This window comes from Petaurus breviceps, unplaced genomic scaffold (assembly GCF_028583685.1).
Source record: "Petaurus breviceps papuanus isolate PSGF00001 unplaced genomic scaffold, PetGlider_PUasm1.0 91041, whole genome shotgun sequence".
NCBI classification, from domain to species: domain Eukaryota; kingdom Metazoa; phylum Chordata; class Mammalia; order Diprotodontia; family Petauridae; genus Petaurus; species Petaurus breviceps.
In genome coordinates, this window is record NW_027187400.1 from 24,734,543 (window position 1) to 24,758,029 (window position 23,487).

Here is a 23,487-nt window from a genome sequence, read left to right on the forward strand (position 1 = left end):
TATTGTTGCTGTTGTTGAGACAGGTGGGGCGCTAGATAGAGCACTGGGTCTGGAGTCAGGAAGATGAGTCTTTCCAAGCCAAAAGTTGGCCTCAGATACTTATTACCTGAGCAAGTCATGTAAGCCTGCTTGCCTCAGTTTCCTCATTTGTAAAATGAACTGGAGAAGGAAATGGCCAACCACTTCAGTATCTCTGCCAAGAAAACTCTACAACTCACAAAGAGTCAGATACGACTGAACAACAGATTAAGAATCCCTGTGATAGATAAATGTCAGAGTTTCGTTTGTTTTTACCAGCCTTATGAGTTCACTGAGAGGTTGTGATTTGCCAAGGGCCACATACTTAGCATATATCATAAGTGGGACTTGAACCTAGGTTTTCCTGATTCCAAACCCAGTGTTTTCTCCCCTAAGCCACACTGCCTTTCCAGTTATTGTTATGGGTTGTTGATATTATTGCCACCCCTAGTTCCTAATCCCAGTATTGCATAGTTTCCAGTCCCCTTCCCATCTTGTTCATCTTTTGTTTTTCCTCCAGCTTGTTAATGTTCTTTCTAAAATGCTCTCCAGATGTGGAGCACCTGTAGAATCGAGATCTCCTGCCTGTCAAGGAGGACAATCACCTCTCTGCTTCTGTCAATGCAACCTCTATTGGCATTAGATCTTTTGCCTGCAAGGGCACCCCCGAGAACTGCTGTCTAATCACAGTTTCCACCCCTCCCCCCACCTCTGGTGTATCCCTGCAGTGGAATCTTTGGGTAGAAGTTTAGGTTTTCCATTTAGCCCTATTAAATTCACCCCAGCTTTCCTGCCTGTCTCTCGAGCTCCCATTCTACATCCGTCATAGCTATTACCCCCAATTTATCCTGTGTACAGTTTGTACACAGTTATTTGCATGCTGTCTCCGCCATCAGTTTTTGAGCTCCTTCAGGGCAGGTACTGTCGCTTTTCTTTGAATCCCCAGCTCTTGCCTGGCATACAGTAAGCGCTTAATAAATGCTTTTGTTGAAATGACTTAAGCCTCCTCCTCCTCCCCCCGCTCCAGGGCTAGTCCAGTCAAACAAGCTCAGACTGGCTTTCTGGGCCCTTCCTGGTTTGGCTTTCTTCTACTTTGAAATAGAATTCTGTGCGTAGGAGAGGACATTAGTTTTACAGGATCACAGTGGCCCCAGAACCCGTGCTGACCCGGAGGCTCCATCCCCAGAAACTCCTTCTCTGGCAGGCCCCCGACACGCCCCCATCCCGGCCCACTCCGTGGTGCCTCCCGTGGTGCTCCCAGCCACTTCCCCAACCTCTGCCAAGCTCTCTGCACTGCCCCGCCCTTTCCCCGTCCAGACCACGCCCCCGAGCTGTAAGTCACGCCCCCTTCGGGAGAAAGCGCCTGCTCCCCTTAGGCCACGCCCCTTCCCCCGTCTAGGCCCCGCCCCCAGCTGCAGACGTCTCCTCCCTTCCCCCCCCTGCGGCCCCGCCTCTTTCCCGTCCAGGTTCCGCCCCCTCCGGTGGAAGCTCGGGGCCCCTTAGCGGCCCCGCCCCCCGAGGCCGTCCAATCCCCGCCCCCGAAGCCTCGCGGTCCCTCCCCTAGGCCGACGGGCCCTCCTCTCCACGGGCGGGCGTTGCCGCCGCCTCCGCCGCCGCCGCCGCCGCCGCCGCTGCCACCCGTGCCGCGGCCTGTGCGGGGCCGAGGCCGCCCTTGGTCCGGTCCCTCCCCCGGCGGCCTGGCACCTCCCTCGCGCCCTCCCCGCCGCGGTGACTCACGGAGCGGGAGGCGGAGGCTGCGCTGAGGCGGAGGCGGCCCGGTTGCTGCTGCTCCTGCTGCTCCCGCTGCCGCCGCCGCCGAGAGGAGCCGAGCAGAGCCGAGCCGAGAGCGCGCCCCGGAGCAGGCTGGGCCCGCAGCCGCGCTCTCCGGCCCCGGGGCTGGCCCAGGTAAGAGGCGCGCGGGGCAGCCGGGCGGCGGGGCCCGGCGGGGAGCCGCTGGCTCTTTGTCTCCCGGGGAGGGGCGGCGAGGCAGCGACCCCCCGCTCCCCGGCTGGAGCCCAATGAGACCCGGCAGGACCGACCGGCGCCTTGTCCCCCAGCCGCGGGTGCACCCCCCAATTTGACCAGGTCCCCACTCTCCCAGCCCCTCCCCCCTGTGTGCACCCCAAGTCTGGCCAGGCCCCCACTCTCCCAGCCTCTGTCCACCCTTCGCTGTTTGCACCCCCAGTCTGGCCAGGCCCCCACTGTCCACCCCTCGCTGTGTGCACCTCCAATCTGGCCAGGCCCCCAGTCTCCCCACCTCTGTTCACCCCCTCACCACCCCTGCATCCCCAATCTGGCCAGGCCCCACTCTCCCATTCTCTGTCCACCTCCCACCTTCCCATGTGCACACCCCCAATCTGACCAGGCTCAGATCCTCCAGCCTCTTTTCCCTCCCTTCCCCCTACCCTGTGCACACCCCTGTCCTGACCAGATTCCTCCCTCCCCTAAGGTATGTCCCCTCCCCCCCCCTTATACACCCATTTTGACCAGTTGGGGCAAACAGGCCTCCTCCCTCACCCCAAGCCTAGGCCTTCTGACTACCCCTTATGTGCATACCCCCATCCTGACCATGCTGGGGCAGGCAGGCTCCCTCTTCTTCCAGCCTGGGCTTCCCATACTCCCTTCCCCAACACCCCCTCCCTAATCAGGCTTTAATAGACAGGCTCACTTTTCGCTAGCCCACTAACTCCAGTGCCACCCTCATCTGCCCGTGCCCCTCCTCCCATTGCCCAGACCTCAAAGGGGCATCCTGGTCATTTTTCCCATTACTCTCTGCCTCTCCTTGCTGTTCCTCCATACATCCACCCATCCTGGCCTAGCCTAGGCAGACGTGTGTTTCTCCGGCACCCCTACCTTTTCCTTTCAGTATCCTTTTTGACCCCTGTGTCTGCAGTTATTCTCATTTTCCTGAATCCCTGTCTGTCTGTAATAGCCACAAAATCACCTTAATCTGCTCTTCCACCCCTGAAAAAATATAGATTTCCATTCCCTCCCACTTAGCAGAACAGATTTGTCCTCCTGCACCCACATTATGCCCCTTTTCCTCTCCCTAAGTCCTCCACACCCTCACCCAATGCATACACACACTACCCTTAGGTGTCCAGATACAACTGTCGCCTACATTTCCCTTCCTTCTTTCAACCCCATCCCCCATCAGGAGTCTCTATGCTTTCTCCTTCCCCATACAACACATACACACCTTGAGTCTGCCCTGGACAGACTTCTCCCCCTACTCACCAACCTCCAGGACTGTGTGCTAGGCCTCCAGCTTCCCTCAGTTCTCTTGTGTCACACACACACACACACACACACACACATCCCACCTCGTCATGTCCTAGCCAAATTTGTCCCCCAGCTCTACCTCCTTTCCTATGGGTCACCTTTGACTGTTCCACTAAGTTCTTCTGCCCTATCCCTTTCCTGCCCCACCCCCAGCATTCTCCCTTTTCAGTTCTCTGCTTACCCTGGTGACCCCCACTTAATACTCTACACACTTCTGACCCCTGGACCTGGCTAGGACCCACTCGTCCTCATATCACCCTTTCCCTCTTCTCCTGCCTATAGGCAGGGCATCCAGCCTGTGGACTCCTCATCTGTCCCTGAACCCCATTAAATCCCCCCATTAAGCCCTGGACCTTCCCCGGTCCCTTGACGACTTGACTACCCACAGTGAGCAGTTTCTGCAGTGGCCATCTCTGTGTCCCAGAGAGGTCACACAGAGTCCCAGACTGGCTATTTCTGCCAGCATTCTTTTCTCCCACCATACTCTCTGACCCTGTCCACCCCACCACAGTGTCCAGGCTCACTGCTCTCTTGACATCTTGACACCCTTCTCTGTTCACTTGCACCTGGTCCCTCTGCTACCCTTTCTCCCCTTCCCAAACTCTTTGTCACTCCTAAAAATAACCCTGGTTCACCTCCCTGCTTTCTGCCTCCTCCCAGCCCCCCTAGTCTCCCAAGTTGGAGAGAGAGTCCTGTTGGTTTTTTAAAGCCCTTCCTGGATCTTTTATCCTTCTGACTGCAGTCTCCTTGGGGAGGGGCCCATTTAAGGCAGGTTTCTCACCTGCCTGACTAGAGATGACAGTAAGATTCACCTCTCCAGCCAGTTCCCCAGTTAGTTTCTTACTGTCTCTTTCCTTGGACCTAGTAAAGCCTAGAGGCCTGTGGAGGCCTGGGAGCTAGAGTTGTGTTGGGCCCTGCTTCCTTCCCTTGGGTTCTCCCTTGTCTAGCTTAGACCGAACTTGTCTGAGCAGTGCCTGCTTCAGGGCTGCCAACTTGGCTCTCAGGCAGCAGTCTGGGGACTCCCCTCCCTGGCAGCAAATGAGAAGCATTATTAGCCCAGAGCGGGGAGGCAGCACCTCCCATCTGAAGTTCTCAGGGCCTCCTGAGTGTTAATTACTTTAGCGGGTATCCTTCCTGAGCTGTGGATGGAGAGTATGCCTGGAGTCTCCCATTAGAGAAATGGAGGTACAGGAAGAGCCTTGTGAGGGGCCTCTGGCCCAGCTTGCTTTGGTAGCTTTTTACTTTAACAACCACTGAGTTCCAGTGCCTGACATTTAAAGCCTCAGTCATATTGACCTCTTGGGCTGTAAAGTAGCCAATGAAATCAGCCATGTCTGACCTAGAGCAGTGCTCTGCATGTAGTAGACTCTTAATGAATGAGGCAAGCAAGAGAGTTCAGTGAAAAGAATACTTACTGACTCTGAAGTCAGAGGACCTGGGTTCAAATCCTGCCTCTGATATCACCAGTGTGACCTTGCACAAGTCACTCTAATCTTCCAGGCTCTCAGTCTGTGATCCTGTGTCTGAATTTGAAGTTCCAGAGCTTTGTTCTGCTTGGGTCCAGTGGCAGTAGTAAGCTGGAATTGGGGTCCTGAGGAGTCAGAGAGGCAGATTTCACTCTGATATCAGGGAAAAACTTGCTAACAATTAGTAGTGTCCCAAAGGGGAGCTCATTGCCTCAAGTAACAGACTTCCCTGTCACTGGAGATCTTCCAGCAGAAGATGAATGACCCCTTTTTCAGGGATCTTGCAGATGGGATTCTTGCTTAGGTATGGATCGCAATGAATGACCTCTGAAGGCCCTTCCAGCTCTGGGGTTCCTGGGTCATGAATGGTGCAGATTGTTCTTTGTGTGTCTAGCCCAGAGGCTCTAGAATGGGAAGGGGCCTCAGAGATCATTTCAGCCAGCCCCTGTGTTTTATATGTGTGAAAACAGCCCGTTGGGGCTGAACTAACTTGCCCAAGGTTGCAGAGGGAGGCCACCACAGGGCCAAAATTCATGCCCAAGTCCCCTGGGACTGCATACTCCATGTGCAGTTGCTGGTACCTAGGAAAACAAGGCTTCTCCATGGGAAGTGGAATGGGAAGAGCTGGCAATGACGACGCCCTCTGGGGAAGAGAGCCTGAGGAAAGGAGGTGGCTTTGGAGGTACCAGCCCTTGTTTTGTCTCTGAGATGAGAAAAACAGTGGACCTTGTGACCCTCGAGTCATAGGCTAGTTGATTCCGAACTGGAAGGGACCTTAGAGACCAGAGAGGTTGTGACTTGCTCAGTGCTGCACAGCCATTTAGTGTCAGCATTTGAATCCAGGTCTTCATGACTCCCCCTCTGGCCCTCTATCCTCTATATCACAGTTCCTCCAGTGTTTTAAGCACATTTCTGGTGGGATCAGTGCTTATGTATTGTGATGGTGTCTATTCCTGACCCCCTTCACTTAGAGGATGGTGGAAGGCAGCTCTTGGAGAGTTTGTCTGGCAGGGCAACCATTGCTTAGTTTGAGAATGGAGCTGAACAGAGTGAGGTAGGAAATGCTCTCATGGTCAGATCAGGAGATGGTGGGTGGAAACATCTGAGTGGAAATGAACTGTTACCCAATATGAAACTAAAGAATAAATAAAACCACCTCCTCTCTACCTATTTCACCAGGAGATGAATAAAGCCCATTAGGAGGTATTAAAAGAGGAGGTGCAGTGGGCCACCTTTGTCCCAAGAAAGCCATTCAAGACCAAGTCTTTTTTGTTCCCCCTTGAACTAATCACAACTGATTGGCAAACCTGTTCTCTCTTGGGCTCTGGGGCCCGGAGATGTGGGAGCTCTTAGCCAGGTTGCTGGAGGTAGGCCAGTGAAAGGATGCATTTGGGGTCTGCAGGAATCATTGTGGTTTGCATTTCTTCACACTGCTAAGCTTTCCGTTTCTTGCTTGGCCCCTGCAGTGATGTTTGGTCCTCCCACAGCAAGGCTAGTGAGCACTGAGGCCCAGCTGCTGTCTCCTTTTCCTTGCTTGTCCCTGACAGTTTTGCTATTGATCTTGATTTGTAGAGAGAGAGGAAGGACTCTCAGTGGCCAAAGTCCTCTAAAGAGAGAGTCAGGTGGTTCTGTCACTCTGAGCACTTTCTTAGTGATCGCCTCCAGAAGCAGAGTTGCCATGAAGAAACATTTTCCTTTAGTCCCAGGTGAATGGAGATGGAGCGCTTGGCCCTGCACTCTGGATGCCACGTCAGGTCCCAGGGCTCCACTTCTTAGGAATCCAATCTTAGGTGGTCCATGGACCACCGCTTAAAGTTGATGTAGCTGACTAGCTTGTGATGCAGAGAAGTTAGGCTTTGAATCGCTAACAAGTGGCTTCTGAGTACTTGCTTCTCAGACCTTTGGAGAACCAGGGGGCAGATGATCAAAGTTGACTTTCCTGGAGGCGCCTTGGAGTTTGTGTGGTTTCACTCCCTCATTTTATAGATGAGGAATGAGGATTTGAACCCATTTCCTCTGACTCCCAGGGCATATAGTAAAAGTCACTTTGAGCAGCCTGGACATTTCATTGACAGCATCTGAAATACATCTTAACCAGCAGTCACCTGTAGCAATGGAAAACAGAAGGCAGATGGAGGTAGCTAGTGTTGCCAGGGTTGGTTTATTTGTTTTGGTCCAGCCTTTAACTTGTTTAATCTTGGACCCTTGACCTTCCTTGGCCTCTCTTTCTCCATCCGGACATGGGGATGATAATACTTTTTCCTTTCCTAACTCCCAGGGGCATCATGTTGGAGCTCCACTGCTTTGGAACTCCTCTTATGAAAGGGGGGTGAGTAGCAAGTGTTTTTGGATATTGTTAATAATAATTTATTGTTCCCTGATGGCATAATCATCACTGAGGGAGAAGGATCATCCTGAAGAGGAACTATGAGTGCAGCCCTAATATGGGTGGAGTTGGAGGGAGTGGAAGCTTCTAGTTCGTTTGCACCTTCTAAACAATTTTAAGGAGTAAGTTCCTTTTCACTTTTCTGCTCTTTGTGCCACTGTCTGTCACTCCCCTACAATCCTCCCTCTAGAACCTTCTCTTATAACCAAGAACAAGAAATAAGCGAAATAAACCTATACTCATTGGACCCCATTTACACCAGTCCACACCTGGAGAGGAGGAAAGCTTGGCTCCTTACCTGTTCCCGGGACTGAGATGAAACATTGTATGTGATCAGAATTCTCACGTTTCTAGTGCTGGCTGCATTTGCATTGCTGTGATGACTCTGTGTGTTCTCTTTCTTTGTCCTAAGTGAGTTCACACAAGTTCTTCTTTAGGGTGTTTTTCTTCCTTCACTTTGCGCCTGTTTTTCCTTCTGCTTCTGCAGGGACTATCACTGAGTGTGGATCGCCACAGTTCTGTAGTATAGCAGGGGTCAGTAAAGGGCCAGTTGATGGAGCTGGGACCTCTGAGCAGGGCATTGAGCATCTGGATTCTAGCCCTGGGCGTGCTGTCTCAGTGTCCTCACCATCAGCGGCCTTGTGAAGTGACGGCCGGGGACTTGGGACACTGGGTCCTGCCACTGACTCTCTTCTTTGACAGATTACTTCATCCCACTGGTGTTAGTTTCCTCATCTGTAAAATGAGAGGGTTGGGATGGTTTCTTAAGGTGCGTTCTTGCAGTCCCATGCCCAGATCCAGCGATTGAGGGAGCTACCTACTCAGATGCTAGGAGCACAAGAGATGGGACGCAGATACGAGCACCCATTGGCTTTAAGGAACTCACCGTCTGGTCATGGCATCTCCTCTCTGAGCTTACTGTCTGCCTTTCTTCATCTATAAAAAAAATAGAACAGTTTGTGAAGGAAAAACTGAATGGCCAGTGTTTTGGCAAGGATCCTAGGGAGTCCAACCTCCTTGTTTATAGATGGGAAAACTGAGGCCCACGGAGCCACACTGCGTTTCCCAAGGTCACAAGTGAGGGAGGACCAAGATTTGAATCCATGGCCTTACTTCAGATCATTATTTAATGCTGTTTTGGGTATTTAGTATTGGTGATAACAGTGAGCTCGTGTGGCCTGGACCAGAGTCCACAGGTAGATAATAAGCTTCATCAGTGGGATTTGTACCCACATCCTCTGACTCCACCTCTTGGTGTAGAAAGAAAAGCTCAGAATCCCAGGTTTCAGCCCTGCCTGGTTCCCCCTGCAGTGTTCAGAAAGAGCCAGCCCAAGCAAAGGGCAAAGTGGAAGTAAAGAGTGATTAGGTTAAGCTTCATCTCGGTGAATTCCTCAAGTTCTTAGCTTGTTGGCTCCTTGAGGGGAGGGGCCCTGTTTTATTTTTCTTGGTACTTCTCTCAGCCTAGCATAATGTTGTGCATAGGTTCTTAATAAGTATTGAACTGAATTCAGTTATATGCTACACAAAGGTGTGCTTTGTTTAGCCATCATTAGAAACAGTCCGTACCTTGGCAGCTTTCACTTAAAAGAGGGCTCACTTCTGTTGAGTGAAGAGGGAATGATGATGGTGATGGTAGTAAAATGGATATTGGGAAATTGTTGGTGGAATAGGGCCCACTAAAGACTTTGTTTAGGAGTCTGGAATTTAAACTTGTACAAAGGATCAGACAGTCAGTCAGTCAGTCAGTCTCTCTCTCTCAAAATTTTCTTTTCATTTGATCTTTTTTTCCCAAGATTTTCTTGAGGGCTATTGATCAGATGCAATCTTGTACATTTATTATGTAACTCCCATTAAACCTCTTTCCTCCAGGATTCTCTCTCATCGCTGCTAAGTCCTGGTGTGGCCGATTGAGGACAGAAGGCACACGGAAGCAGGTAGGTTGGGAGCTGAGGGTGTCTGCTCCCTGGTGGGATTTATTAGCTTTCTGTAGTAATTGTGAGTTTGGGAAGCTGTATTCCTGAGCCCCCAGGTTTGAGCAGATGTGTTCATGGCATCACACAGCGGAGAAGTCTGTGCGAGGAAGGGCAGAATGGGCTCAGGAGATTTTTCCGTAGGCTTACCTAGCACCACGTCCCCAAGTCTCTGGAAGGAGGCAGGGCAATTCAGTGAGAGGGCACACAGTGTTCTTCCTCTTGCCTTCCAGCCAGGGCTCAGGTGGATCAGGCAAAGGACTGGATGAGCTTTCCACCCACAATCTGCCCAGGGAACACGCAGGCCAGGGTAACATGGTCTGTGGGTGCCTTTACCCCCCACAACCAATGGATCACTTCATGAAGGGCTCTTCACTCATCTGAGCTTCCATCTTCAAGCAGGAGCCCAGAGAGAGCTTCAGAATATGATTGAAAGGAAATCACAGAAGAAGAGGGAGTCCTGAGGAGTGCAGATGAGAGCATTGGGAGCAAGTGAGAGTGTGACCTAGTTTAAAATCAGAACATTCCAGAGGAAAGGGAGAGGCTTTCCAAGACCTGCTTCAATTAAGGTTTTGGGGGGGCCAAAGTACTTTGAGTTTTTGACAGTCCAAGTCAGTAAGCATTTATTAAGCACCTTCTGTGTGCCAGGCACTGTGCTCAGTGCTGGAGGCACAAAGAAAGGCAAAAACACAGTCTCTTCCTTCAAGGGACTCACAATCTAGTGGAGACAAGCCTGGTCCCCTAGGAAGAGCACTGTTTGGAGTCGGAGAACCTGAGTTCAGAAGTCGCCTCTGCCGCTTGCTACCTACCTGTGCGGCTTTTAACAAGGCATTTCACCTCTCTGGGCCTCAGTTTTCTCCTCTGTAAAGTCTGGCACTGTAAAATCTGTGATCATGTGGTCCCACGATCCCTTGGCATGGTAATCAGTGGGTTTGTGTCCCTGAATATTTTCTTGTGTGGCAGTTACCTTCCAGGGCTCACTGAAGTGGGGTCTAACTTAAACCAGTTGGAAGGTAGAATTCTGAGGGGGTTTTCTTTCTCTACCTGATCTCTTCTGCTACAACCAGAACAAGAGGCACCTGCTGGGCCTATTGTTTCTTCCCAGCCCGTGCAGCCTTCCTCATGGTTGGGCATGCAGCTCAGTCCCTCTAGCCTGTACTGTGGTACTGGTGATGACCCGACAGGGCCACCAGAGTCTGGCTGGGCTGACCTTGCTGAGGGGCTTTTCCCCCTACCTTTTGTCTTGATCATCTTTAACCTCCTACTTTGCATTTGCTCTTAGCTCTGGAAGTTCCTATATGGGAGACTGATGTTATTGTAAACCCATCATACTTTACCTTTTCCAAAGAGCTGGACAGTTTCTGTTGTGTGCTTTATTTGGGTTTCCCTTCTGACCTTTGGCTCCTGCTAGAAAGGGCCCCCTTCTTTGGGAAGAGCACATTTACCGTGGGGCTGATCTTGTTTTTCAGTATTAACTGAGAACTGTTTTGTTCACCAGTAACATTGAATGGTGGACGCTTTCGATGGTGAATTACTTTCAAGTAATACTGCTTAGATCTGCTTTTTCTTATGCTTTTGTGCTGGAAATTTTTTGCATAACTGAAAACGTGCGGCCTAAATAAAATTTGTTTTGCAGGATAGTTCTAGAGAGAGATTTTTTTGAGTGGCTTTCATCTTCAGTAGGAGGAACATTACATTACATTACCTAAGAGATAAATTAACTTTTCTCTTTTGTGCTTCTTGTTGGGGTTAGACTAAGTGACCATGGTCCCTTTAAACTCAAAGATTCCATGACTTTGAGATTGTAATTACATTAACTTTTCACCAAGTGGCTTCCTGTTTTTTCTTTTCAGTGGAGAATTTGTGTGTAAGAAGGGCAAACCCAAAGTGTGCTCTCTTGGTACAGACTTGTAAAAAGCCTGCCAGGTTTCATTCTGGGAGTGAGACAATCTTTTTTAGCCTGTAAAACCTGGAGTCATTTGACCTGGGAGCTTTGGCAAGCTAATTCCTGCCTAGGGCTCCAGCTCCCATTTAATTTGGTGACTAATGGTTTCATGATTTTGGAAATGGGCAGCATAATTACTGACGGATAATGGGGATTTGGCTTCTTAACCAGTTAATAAGGGTGTGCCTGATTCTGGGTGTTTGCACCTGCATTGTCCATAGCTTGTATCACCTGTGGCCTTGTTGCCTAGCCTGGATACTGAAGCCAGTAAGTTACCTCCCTTTGGACCTAAAGTTCCTTATCTGGCCAGGAGAATTATTTGAGTTGGCCAAACCCATCCGGGCACTTCGGTGTGGATTAAGCTCTCCACTGATCATCTGAAGGTTTGGTGTGCCACCTTCCCTTTTTTTTCCCTTCATCTTGGTGATGCATGTGTTAGTTCTCATCTGCTTGTGCTCACAATCCTAGGCTGTCAGGCTCCTTGCCTTCTGCTCAAACATGAGTAAAAGTGTAGTAAAGACTAGGCTTTGTGATCTTTTGAGAACATGTGATTGTGGTGTCCTGCTTTAGTTGTACAATTAATTGTATAAATTTACAGGGGATTCTAGTTTTCTTCTGTGTTTGGATTACTTTGTGTATCAAATTATTAAGTGCTTGGAGAGGAAGGAAACTGAGTCCTAACCAAGAGGGTGTCTTGAGCTGAGATTTCCTTCTTCCTTGAATTATTTTATTTTGGGGTGTTAAGAGAGAAATGGGAAGGGCTTATGCTTATAATACAGTAAGAGCAGTTATTCAAACACAACTTATAACAGATTATAAATATATGTTTAATATCCACATGTGTGTATATGTAGTGTGTATGTGTGTGTATTTTTCTCCCTGTAAATTTGTAGTGTGTATATATATTTGTGTCTATGTATATGCTTCAATGATTCCAAAAAATCTGTGACTTCCTCTGTGGAGGTACCACTCCCTTCCATGCACATTGATTGCACTCTGTTTCCCTCTTAGTGGGTGGCATCCTGGAATTTAACTACCTTGTATTTATTTTGTTTATGCTTTTGTGTGTATATACAAAAAAAAAGGAAAGACAGTAAGCTCCTTGAGGGCAGGGATTGTTTGACTTTTATCTACATTTAGAATAATGCCTGGCCCATAGTAGGAGATTAATAAATGCTTGTTGATTGATTGATGATCTTCTAGGGCTGCTGTGGCCATAAAAGCCCATTACCTAGTAGCCATGCTTCCTGTGATGAACATCTTCAAACAGAGCCAGGTGGATCTGTGGACAACAGATAAGATCTAATATGGGGCCTACACTCTGTTTTTCTGGCTTGGTAAAACCTGCCAGAGCTTGGACGCTGCTGTCCTGGCCATTAAGAACCCAGGGTCACCTTCTTTCCAAGGAATAAGAACCAAACAGGTAGCTTTTGCACAAATGATATTCTATAGCCAACCCCATCTTGACAGTCACACAATCACCTGAAAGGTGTAGCAGAGAATACAGGATCTCACTGTGAGGGGTTTCACTGTAGGAAACGAAAACATGGATTCAATAGAGCAAAAAGTCTCCTTAAAGCTTCCCTCCCAGTAGTGGCAACCATGTGTAGCTTATACTCCTGTGGCCGTCCTTGAATGTTGTAACAACAGAAATTCCTCAGTTTGACCCTCTGATTCTGTCTGTCCAGTCAGAACACAGGCAGACCTTTGCTTACCAAAGGCATTTGCCACTCACTCTCAAGAAGGGTATCCGTTATAGAGAGATTACCTATAGCTAGTGAGGTCCTTACACTGCTTCTGTGCGGGGGATAATGCTGGCCTAAGTCAGGTCCTGGAATGGAAGCAGCACAGAATTACAAGGCCAGCTTTAGACACTTACTAGCTATGTGGCTTCACCTCCCCCTGCCTCTCTTTCCTCTTCCGTATAATGGGGATAGCAGTAACCACCTCCAAATTGGCTAATAGTTATAAAGTGCTTTGTAAACCTTAAAGTGGTATGCTAACCATCATTATTATTAGTTCCCAAATAAAGGCCCATTCCGTAGTCATTCAGGAGCCTTCATCATAGCCATTCACAATGTAAAATCCAGGTAGAATTCTCCAGACTGTGTCATGCAGTTGGATAGACTAACGCTGAACTCCTCTGTGCATCAGGATCTCTGTGGGCCTCATGAATGCAATATTCTCCATGTGTTATTCTATTTTTGTTTATTTTGTTAAGTATTCCCCAGTTACATTTTAATCTGGTTTGGCCCCCTGTTTGCCACTTCTTTGTCTGGTGCAGGAGAGTGGGCTGGACTACCCTTAGGATGCAGTTGCACTGTTTCTTTAATGATACCTCTCCCCCACAAGCCGATCTGAGCCAAAGGCCTTTCCCTCGAACCCATGTTCCTCCATGATTTTGTAATACTAGAGTCTCTGATGAATGGAAGTGGACTGCCTAGACTGTATTTGGGAGGGAATAAAGTAGTCACTGAAACAGGCGAGAGAAGCAAAAAAAAAAAAAAAAGAGGGAACAGAATACCAATAAAACATCTTCCGAGTACCCAGAAGAAAGCTGACAAAAGGGTACAAATAATGTGACTTTCAGTTAGTGAGGTAGTAACTGCTACCTTAAACCATGTAACAGAAGCTCATAGGTTCTTGTCCAACCTTTTTTGTTCTTTGCGTATTGAAATGTTTGAGCTTGTTGATGATTAAGTTCATAAATAAAAACTTTTTTTTCTTTAAAGGATTGAAGTTGAAGCAGTAGAGAGGGATACAGCAGGTGGGAACAGACTGATGCGCATTACCAGGGAGGAATTGTGTTGCAGGAGATTGTCACAGATGAATGACTGGCACAAAATAATGATGTTATGTCATAGCTCAGGTTATAAGAGTAAGGGATAACCAGTCAATGACCAGCCAATGCTCCATTGGTAAATAAAGTCAAGAGAACTTGAAGAAGGGCCCCTGCCATGTTGGGCGACCACTGGTGCTCTTAGGAGAGGACAAGGACCAGGGTTGGACTGGATGAGCCGTGGTCCGTACTGTGGTCAGTCATACCCACATTAAAAAGATCATTGATCCATGGGTGTGGGTGATACATACACCCCCGCAGTATTTCTGCTAATAAATCATGCTCATGCCAACAACCTGAAGGACCTTAAGGCTAAGGATCTTTAACACACCTCATTCTGCTCTTAAAAAAAAAAAGAAAAGAAAAAGCTCTTCCACTTTGTCCTTTGGTTGTGTGCTGCTGAGGAGCCCTTTGTCGTGTTCAGCGGGAGGACTGTGTGTATTAGCCCTTGCTAGAAAAGGGCCCCATTATCATTGCTGATAAGGAGAGCCTCAGCAGGGTTACAGGGCAAGGATCCTCAGGCAGTAGTCTTACTTGTGTTCTTCAGGTTTAAGGAAAGGGCTGGCTTTGGGGGAGGAAGATGGCCATTGGCTTGCTGCATGCATGGAGCTGAGTTTTTGACCTGGGAGTTGACAACTGGGCACTCATCCTACAGGCGACCCAATTGATTTAATGACCTAATCCTCCCAACAGGAAGCTGGAGGGTTTCCCAGTTGCTGTGATTCTTAGGGGAATGCAATGAACTCAGTGCAGGAAGCTTGTTTATTTGAACTAATTATAGGAAACTTTACTGGAGGAAAAGCATTGGGGGGAGTGGAGAGAAGCAGTAAGTGGGGAGGGGTCCTGATGGAGAGCAGCCTGTAATTGAGTGCTCCTCAGCAGCGTTGGGCAGCCAGGCAGCCGGCGGTGCTGTGGCTGGCTCCAGCTTGTGCATCTGCCCCCAGCAGAAAACAAGGCTTGCTGCTGTGTGACGGTCACCAATCCTAAGTAAACACATTGATTCAGCATGTGGGAAGTTTGAATGGTCTCCTCCCCATAAATAAATAGCATCAAATCTTCTTTTTCCTTTCCTGTTTTTGTTTTTATACTTCTGATTTAATATCATGATTTTGTGGGGAAGGAAGGGGAACAGAGGATGACTGTAGCAGGCAGGGTAGATGGAATTTCTAATGCATAAAACCTCTATCCCAGATTAATTCCCTAGGAGCAACACGAGTCATGTAAGTCCATGGTAGGCCTCCTCCTGAGAGTGGTTCTGGGACTGACTTTCCAACGTAGAGTTGATTTCAGCTTGTTCTGAGCTTTGGGACCTTGATGGACTTGGCCTTCAGCCAATGCAACTAGAAATAGGACCAAAATCTCACTCAAGGGTTATCAGCACACTATGGATGAGTCTCAATGTCTGGATTAGAAAAGCGAAGTGGTATGGTTGGAGGAGCCCTGGACTTGACATCAGGAGTGATCTGGGTTCTGATTCTGGACCCAGTTCTTATTACCCATATGATGAAGTGATGATGGGTAAGGCACTTCATCTCTCTGACTCTCAGTCTCCTCATCTGTAAAATGGGGTTAAGAACTTACCTACCTCACCTATAAGTGCTATCTAAATGTAAGCTATAGCCTGGAACAAGGAAGGATGCCAATTACCCATCCCGTGGGGATAAGACAAGGTATTTGCCCCCCACATTGTCTAATGAAAAAACTTGCACGGCTTTTTCAGGCTATAGGATCCCTGATATGAGTTATTGGGTGAATGTCACAAGAATGGGAGGCAGCAGGAATTAGGGTGGAAGGTTATGCCATTAATCAGTAGCATATTGAGGAGATGAACCATCTAGGCTTTATCAGTCACCTAAAAATAGGCAAGTGGTATGGAGACTTCAGTGGCTGAAAGGTCACAAGTCAGATTGAATTAGAGGGAAATTTGTGTCCAGGTCCTGCAGACCCTGGTTCCTGGCTCCAGGTTTCATGCTTTAGCTTGGCCATATTTCAGGGCTCCAGCTGTTCTGGGGGATGGGGTGGCATGTGTGTGTGTGGAGGGGGGCTGGATCTTTTTAAATCAGTGAAGTATAGAGCAGCCTTGTTTTCTTGCTCTCCTGGCTCACCCAGTTGTAAGCAGAATTGGAACCATTGAATTACTTTTGGGCAGAGCTAGAGACTAATGGCTCCCTTGGCGTAATGATGCCCCTGGAGCTTCAGTGTCCTGCCTCTTCAGGCAGGCTGGCCTCTGGCTATTGGCGTGCTGCTTGGGGGTACTGCGTTGGGCCCAGTTGGCTTGCCATTTCTTCTTTTGAGCTGTCAGAAGGTGGGCTTCATGCAGTTTAGGGCTTGACTAGAGAGCAAACTGCGAACAGTGTTTTCATTCAGAAGGGCAACTGCTCCGTGGAGGCTGAGATTCTCAGCAAGTGAACAGGGCCCCAGTATGAGGAATATGACTTCTTATCCTTACCCCTTCACAGAGACCTCATCTGTAGATTTACACACATACATGCATATTGTCACACTCACACACACACATATCCTACAGTGGGGATACTCCCTTTGTGACTCTTAAGACCTCTGGTTGGTCTTCCTTCCAGAGCGCCCGAGGAGGTGTGTTGGACAGCTTAATCTCCGTGGAGGTGGGGGAAATGACAGCTGCTCTCTCCTTCTCTTCCTGTTCTGTATCCTGTGTGGCAATGGATGTGTGTGCTCCGTCCTAGCTCCTTTGGTCATAGCTTCCTTCCTCCGTCGCCCTCTTTGCTTTAGGCTGGGCCCTGGCCATGGCACCATGGCATAGCGCTGACCTTTCGAAGCTACTTTAAGATGTGCAAAGTGCTGTACGTACATCACGATAGACATCATCTCACAGGAGCTTCTCAGCCACAGCCCTGTGAGTTAGGCCCCCTCGGGCTTCTTAGTCCCTCTTTACAGGTGAGGGATTCTGCTGGTGACAATGTGGTAAATGTGTGCTCATAGCAGATACTGCCTTCCCTACCCACGGAGCCTTTCATGATCTTTCCCCAGCCTTTTGGTTAGCACATGCCCATATTTGTTGTCAAATGACTGTGTGTGTTTTGTAAATGAGAGGTGATATGTCATAGTGGATAGTGGTTCAGGTCTCACCTCTGGCACTTACTGGCTGTATGGCCCTGCGCAGGTCACTTCACTTTTCAGTGCTCTATGCAGGTAAGAATATAAATTGTAAAGAAGGTGCTTATGTGTATTGGCTGACTAGAGTTCATCACCAGGAGCTTCCTGCAGGTCTAGGCTCTATTTCTATGATCCTAATTAGATCATTTTAGATGACCCTCCCCACCCCACCCCACTGTGATCTTGCTGTATGCAACTGGTAGAGAAAAAAAGTCACCCCCCCCCCAATGGATTAGGATCAATGACCTAATAAACAGGGCACATTTTGCACCTCCAAGCCAAGTCCCCCACATTGTGCTGGTACTTTTGCTTGTATGTGCTACCATTTTGTAAGAAATACTAACAGGAAACCCACAGTTTCATTCCCACATTTTGTGTAATCAAGATTAATGTGTATAAGAAAGATGGAATCATCATAGGGAGTGGGGGGGGGTGAGGTGATTGCTCATGAAGTGTAAGAGACTGATGATTGAAGTTTAATTACTGAGAGCAGACTGTCTGGCCATTGGTTCTCTCTGGTTTCCTGATTTTGATGCTGTGAGAGTATCGGAGCAGCCTTGAAGCTCTTAAGGTGCTGCCCACCCGGTGGGTGAGATCCCAGCAGGAGGCCACATTTCCATTTTTTGTTTCGTTTTGTTGTTCTCTGAATTATCTGGTTCTGAGGTCTTTTTATGGGGTGTGGGGGAAGGGAGAAGAGAAGGGAAAGTAGAGAAATTTGGTCCAGCTTTACCTGTTAAATTTTCAGCATTTGCCTGCCTTTTGGGGAGTGCCCTTCTCTGCTTCTCCTCAGCCTGGCCTCGGTGGCAGGGATATTGAGCGCTCCCATTGCACTTCTCTTCAGCTCCCTCCCTCCTGTTTCTGTGGCTCCCCAGCCCTGACAGCCGGGTAATGAGCTTCCTCCCAGACCAAGTCCCTTCCCACCTTGCGTTCACTCCCCCCCTGCTCATTCCTCCAGACATACTCTTCCACGGTGCTCTTAGCTTCTGTTTCTTTAAGAGTCTAATGAAATAAAATCAAGCCTGTGGTCAGTGATCATATGGCAGAGATCTCTATATGCTTGTGTGCTATTAACAGGAGGAAGTGGCTTCATTTGCTATCTCGCACAACCTGATCACTCAGCCTGAACACTGGGAGAGATCTGTGTGGGAAGGGGATCAGTGTCTCCCTTGATCCTTCCTGCTTGAGCAGCTTATTTCAGTGAGTAGTGGCAGCTATGAGCATCGCAGCCCACTCCTTGGGAAGTGCTCTGCCAGGAAGGATTAGGGGAGAGCAGGAGTGAGGCTCTTGGGTTACCTCCTGGTGGGGTTCACCATGGGAGCAGTGAATTCCTCAGCAGGAGGGTCTTCCATCAGAGCAGGTGCTCTCCCTTAGCCACAGCCTCTTTCCATTCTTGCTTCACACTGAGGGTTAATGATGCGTGGTGCTGCATCTCCCTAGACACTCCATCCCCTGGCTCCGGACATTCTCTCTGGCTGTCCCTCATGCCTGGAATTCTCTTCCTCCTCATCTCCACCTTCTGGCTTCCTTTAAGTCCCACATTCTATAAAAAGCCTTTTCCAGTCCCTCCTAATGTTAGCCTCCCCTCTGTGGATTATTGCCAGTTTATCCCGTATGTAGCTTGTTTGGACATAGTTGTTTGCATGCTGTCTCCCTCGTTAGACTGTAAGCCCCTTGAAGGCAGGGCCTCCCTTTTGGCTATCCTCGTGTCCCCAGCACACTTAGTGTGGCGCTTGCCCTATGCAGGCGTCACTCATGTTTATTGACTGGTGGATACTGTCACAGTGCCCTCTATAGAAAGCACAGCCCAGTGGGCCCTGATACCAAGGAAGGGCTTGTTGGCCAGAGCAAGCTCTGCCTCAGACCTAAAGATATCTTGGAAATGTGCATGCCACCCTGAATTTTTCCATAAGCTAAGGCAGGGGTAGGGAACCTTCGGCCTCGAGGTCACAGTTGACCCTCTTGATCCTCAAGCTCAGCCCTTTGATTGAATCCTAACTTCACAGAACAAATCCGAAGGATTTTCCTGAGTTAAGGAATCTATCTAGCTCCTAGGTTATAGCATGTACCCCTGGGGAAAGTTCCCTATAAATTCATGCTATCTGGTTTTTTCATGCCATTGAATTCCTTGCACCATTGCTCCCAGGAGCTGTTTCAAATGCTTTCTGTTGTCATCAAGCTTCCATGGGTCCTTTTCCACCACCCCTCCCTCCCAGTTCTGTTTTGATGAGAAAGCTGTGTTATGAAGCCCCTCATCTGCTTTCCCTTCCTCTTAGTGTAGCTGTTTACTTCTGTCCTCTCCTCATCCCATTCCCAAAGGAAGAGACATTTCTAATCTTTTCATGTATCCTTTCAAGGCTAACATTCCAATTTCTTTGTGATTTGGGCCGCAGATGCCATCCTTTCCTGAGTCCTTGAAGGGTCTCATTTTTCTAGTTAGCCTCTTCCTGATCCTTCTCTTCCAGCTTCTTCCTCTCCACCTTCAGATATACGCAGATCAACCATACAGTGATCTGTGACAATTCCAGAGGCCCCATGGTGAAAAATGGTGTCCACCTCCAAAGAGAGAACTGATGGACTGAGTGTAGATTGAAGCAGATTTTTTCATTTTCTTTATTTTTCCCCCTAACAAGGCTAACATAGAAATATGTTTTGCATGACTTTTTATGTGTAATGAGTAGACTATTTCTTGCCTTCTCAATGGATCACCAGGAGGGAGTTGAGGAAGGGAGAGAATTTGGAACTGAAAATAAAAGGAAAGAAATTTTTAACACACACACACACACATTCATGCACATGCACACACGCACACACACAGAGCTCAAGATGAAAGCTACTTGAAAAGCCCTTCCCTTGGCTGTCCCATGCCCCATCGCTAGTACCTTGTCTCTCTTCTTCAGGTGTGAAGTTGAGAGTCAGCCTAGACCAGGGTTGGGGACCTGTAACTTGGAGGCCACATGTGACCCTCCAAATCCTTAAGCATGACCTTTTGATATCAAGTGATGATCATGGGGGAAGAGACATCCCACTCTAGCCGAGTGAGCTGAGTAGCCCTGCTCTGGGTATCCCACTGAGTGATGCATTTGGACTTAGGACAGTTAATGCAGAGGGGGCATGCACCACGCAGACAAGTCCTGTTTGTGTACAGAACCACCTCTATTCCCCAGCAACAATTCCACCTGCAGCCCAGCATCGTCTCCACCGCTCTACAGACCTTCTTCTTCATGTTGTCACCGTCATCCCTATCACATCCCAGCATCTCTTCAGCCTTCATTTCCCTCTTTTTAGAGCATTTGACACCTGTTGACCATCTCCTCCCTGACCTTTCTTTGCCAGCTATTAACATTTCTTTTTTTCCTTCAAGGTTCAGGTCAAGTCCTGCTTTCTCCAGGAGGCTTAATCCTAACATTTCCATCTGTATCTATCATTCTCTCTTTAGAATACCTGCTACACTCATTTTAGCACATAAAGAACATAAGACTATATTCCTATGTAGACACATGTATGTCTTATATCTCCATCAAGATACTAATTTCTTTCATTGCAAGGGATTATACCTTTTACTTGTACACCTCACAATGTCAAGCAACATGTTAAATGCTCAGAAAAAATATTCAGTAAATATTATTCTAAGAACTTATATAGAATGAATAAAAAAAAATGGATTAAGGGCTTACAATGTACCAGGTGCTGTGCTAAGCATTGGGAATGCAGAAATTAAGGAGTTTATATTCTCATATGAAAGGGAAAAAGGGAAAAACATCTTTCTTATAGGGAAAAAGATAAACTGGCTAAATGACCTACTTTGTATACACTCGTTCTCCAGTCATCTGGGCTGGGTCCTGGACTAGGGGCCCTAACAATGAATGACTTAACTTCCTGAATGACTGAGGCCTAGATTCCAGAAGATCCTGGGATGGAGATCCAGGGCCCAGCTTTGTGCTGGTCCAGACAGGAATGAGCAGGTGGTCAGATGGCCTGGGCGGTGGGGGGGGGGTATCTCTGGATCACTGGAGGAGATGGAAAAGTGAACCAAGGGCCAGTGTCTAAGGGGTTCAGCTGCTATTTAGAATGGTATAGTTTGTACATACTCAGTCACCATTCAACAGGGACCAGAGGCAGAAATGTCCTAGGATCATTCCTTAGTTTCCTCCTCTCCTCACCCCTCATCCCCCTTCCCACCCCCTAGTTTTGGAAGATTTTCCTGGCCAGTTTCAGTTTCCTTTCCTTTCCATTTGGGGGAGGGTAGAGAAGAGATATTGGCCTGATGGGTTGAGACAAGGGAAAAAGAGACCAGAGGCCTTGAGAAACATGGAAAGGTTCATTGGTTCCTTCTGTCATGAATGCAGATGTGTCTTTTGGGTTCTTAGCCACATAAACAGGAGAGGATAATTGGTCGTGTTGGCAGAAATTAAGACATTTCAGAAGTGGAAGAAGACTGATTCTTTTAATCTCAGAAGGATTCAGGGGTTGGGGGGGGGGGCGCAGATTCCCCAGGGTTCCTTGGGATTTTAGAGCTTTGACATGGAGGGGAGTAAAAAGAACAGTTAGTTGTTATTATCCATGGGGCCGTCCTGAAAGTGGCGTGTTTGGTGCTGCTGGTGAAGAGCAGTTGTGGGGCCAGGCCTCGTTGGGGAGCTCATTAAATGGAGGAAGCAGGGAGAAGTGAGAGTGAGATTTACCTTAGGGAAGGTCTCAGACTTGAGCAGAGCCAACCTTTTGTGTAGATGCAGTACTGTGCAGACCATAGCATGGTGCTTGGTAGTAGCTAGGTGTGAAGATGACCTTATGCCAGGGACCCCCATTTAGAAGATGGGGTAGGCAGACTGACCGTAAATCCCGTACTCCCTCTGTGTCTGGTTTTCCTGACATGGTAGGACAAAAGAAAGAGTGGCGGGGGAGCAGGGGCCCTAATCTTGTCCCCCTCTACATGTATTTTAGTGGTCAGCCCCTCTCCCCAAATTGCCCAGGAGAGAATATAGACACTGGTTAGCTATATCTCTGTACGGTACCTGGCTCATAAGTTTTTTTTGTTGTTTTTTTTTTTATTAGTACTTGCGGGCACAGTGGAATCCTGAGGACCTACATTCAAATCTGCACTCTAGCTTTTACTAGTTGGGTAACCGTGACCAAGTCACTTCACTGCTTTGGGCCTTGATTTCCTCATCTGTACAATGGTGGAGTTGGATTAGATAACTTTTTTTTTTTGGAGGGTAATTGGGGTTAAGTGACTTGCCCAAGGTCACACGGCTAGTAAGTGTGTCAAGTGTCTGAGGCTGCATTTGAACTCAGGTCCTTCTGACTTCGGGGCCGGTGCTCTATTCACTGCGCCACTTAGCCGCCCCAGATTAGATAACTTCTAAGGGCCCTTATAGCCCCAGAGTTATGATTCTGTGATCCTCTGCTGGCTTTAGGTTGCTTTAGAAAGGTGAAAGAAGGCAGAGAGTACACACAACAGGCAGAAAATGTTATTTAAAAAGAAAACTTTATTGCTTTCTTTGGCCTTTATGTCACCTTAATTTCTCATCTTGTCCCTCTTCTCTCCCATACCCAAAGAGCTCTCTCGTATCAAAACATTAGAAAGGGGCAGCTAGGTGGCACAGTGAACAGAGCACTGGCCCCGGAGTCAGGAGGACCTGAGTTCAAATGTGTTCTCAGACACTTGGCACACTTACTAGCTGTGTGACCTTGGACAAATCACTTAAACCCAATTGCCCTGCCTTCCCCCTCCAAAAAAATAAAAACAATTTGAAAAACATTAAAAAGAGGAAAAGTAATTCAACAAAGCCAACCCAAGTGGCAACATGAGTCTGAAAGTATCTGCAGCATTCCATACCCATAATCCCCCACCTGGACAAAGAGGGGAAAGGGAGGCACATCTGGAAAACTCAATCATGATGAGGTTTGGGCGGGTTTATGAGCAAGTAGAAATGTTGCTGAGCTAGCAGAAATTTGCCCTGGCTGGTAGGTTTTACAAATCATGCAGCAAGTGTATTTGTAAACTAGGTGATGCATGTCTGAATAAAATTACGTGAATGCAATACATAAGCACACAGAAGATTCAGAGCTGATTCCCAGCCGTAAGCCCCACCTGGACAAAGAGGGGAAAGGGAGGTGCACTGGGAAAACTTTCTTTATCATGGTTAGGTTTGGGCGGGTTAATGACCAAGTAGAAATCTTGATGGGCTAGCAGAAATTTGGCCTGGCTGGCAGGCTTTGCAAATCTTGCAGCAGGGGTGATTTAAATGGAAATCGAGCTATGCATATATGGATAGATTTACACACAGAGAGATTAAGTACCGATGCCAGCTTCTTTGTTGGCTTGTGTCTGGGTTTGGGCAAGTATGGGGTAGAACTAAACCTTCTTTAAACCTGGGAGTTTGTCAGTCAGCTGGCCTAGAGTGATTCACTCTGGGCCTGGGCCTCTGCTGAGCTGGGTGTGTGATAGCAGG

General features: G+C 48.2%; 1 protein-coding gene across 3 annotated transcripts in view; it reads left to right on the forward strand.

The window, feature by feature from the left end:
- The first annotated feature begins 1,704 nt into the window (after positions 1-1,704).
- Positions 1,705-23,487, forward strand: part of CTNNBIP1 (catenin beta interacting protein 1) — a 49,374-nt gene continuing 27,591 nt past the window's right edge. Inside the window, exons 1-2 of one of the 3 annotated variants that reach the window (XM_069078835.1) lie at positions 1,710-1,923; positions 9,022-9,086. The gene's annotated coding sequence lies outside the window, so the exon portion shown is untranslated. Of the gene's footprint in view, positions 1,924-9,021; positions 9,087-11,431; positions 11,451-23,487 lie in introns of those variants that run through there. The other 2 variants (XM_069078837.1, XM_069078838.1) reach the window with 2 other exon arrangements.